This window comes from Arachis stenosperma, chromosome 10 (assembly GCF_014773155.1).
Source record: "Arachis stenosperma cultivar V10309 chromosome 10, arast.V10309.gnm1.PFL2, whole genome shotgun sequence".
Classification (NCBI taxonomy): Eukaryota; Viridiplantae; Streptophyta; class Magnoliopsida; order Fabales; family Fabaceae; genus Arachis; species Arachis stenosperma.
This window is the reverse complement of record NC_080386.1, coordinates 74,983,994-74,985,124: the sequence shown is the minus strand read 5'-3', so window position 1 is coordinate 74,985,124 and position 1,131 is coordinate 74,983,994. Positions and strand designations below refer to the sequence as shown.

Genomic DNA, 1,131 nt, shown 5'->3' with positions numbered 1-1,131 from the left:
TTATTGTTGAAACCTTGTTGAGGTCTCTCTTGATTCTTCCATGAGAAATTTGGGTGATTTCTCCATGAAGAATTATAAGTGTTTCCATAGGGTTCTCCTAGGTAATTCACCTCTTCCATTGAAGGGTTCTCAGGATCATAAGCTTCTTCTTTAGATGAAGCATCTTTAGTACTGCTTGGTGCATTTTGCATTCCAGACAGACTTTGAGAAATCAAATTGACTTGTTGAGTCAATATCTTATTCTGAGCCAGTATGGCATTCAGAGCATCAATCTCAAGAACTCCTTTCTTCTGACTTGTCCCATTGTTCACAGGATTCCTTTCAGAAGTGTACATGAATTGGTTATTTGCAACCATTTCAATTAGCTCTTGAGCTTCTGTAGGCGTCTTCTTCAGATGAAGAGATCCTCCAGCAGAGCTATCCAAAGACATCTTGGATAGTTCAGAGAGACCATCATAGAAAATACCTATGATGCTCCATTCAGAAAGCATGTCAGAAGGACATTTTCTGATCAATTGTTTGTATCTTTCCCAAGCTTCATAGAGGGATTCTCCATCCTTCTGTCTGAAGGTTTGGACTTCCACTCTAAGCTTACTCAATTTTTGAGGTGGAAAGAACTTTGCCAAGAAGGCATTGACTAGCTTTTCCCAAGAGTCCAGGCTTTCTTTAGGTTGTGAGTCCAACCATGTCCTAGCTCTGTCTCTTACAGCAAAAGGGAATAGCATAAGTCTGTAGACCTCAGGGTCTACCCCATTAGTCTTGACTGTGTCACAGATTTGCAAAAACTCAGCTAAAAACTGATGAGGATCTTCCAATGGAAGTCCATGGAACTTGCAATTCTGTTGCATTAGAGAAACTAATTGAGGCTTAAGCTCAAAGTTGTTTGCTCCAATGGCAGGGATAGAGATGCTTCTCCCATAGAAGTCGGGAGTAGGTGCAGTAAAGTCACCCAGCACCTTCCTTGCATTGTTGGCATTGTTGTTGTTTTCGGCTGCCATATCTTCTTCTCCTTTGAAGAATTCGGTTAGGTCCTCTACAGAGAGTTGTGCCTTAGCTTCTCTTAGCTTTCGCTTCAAGGTCCTCTCAGGTTCAGGGTCAGCTTCAACAAGAATGCCTTTGTCTTTGTTCCTG

General features: G+C 41.6%; 1 non-coding gene across 1 annotated transcript; it reads left to right on the top strand.

Annotated features, from left to right (window-relative positions):
• Positions 1–485: 485 nt before the first annotated feature.
• Positions 486–593, top strand: LOC130959583 (small nucleolar RNA R71). Its single transcript, XR_009078655.1, has one exon. It is a non-coding gene; the product is annotated as a small nucleolar RNA R71 (small nucleolar RNA).
• Positions 594–1,131: the final 538 nt, after the last annotated feature.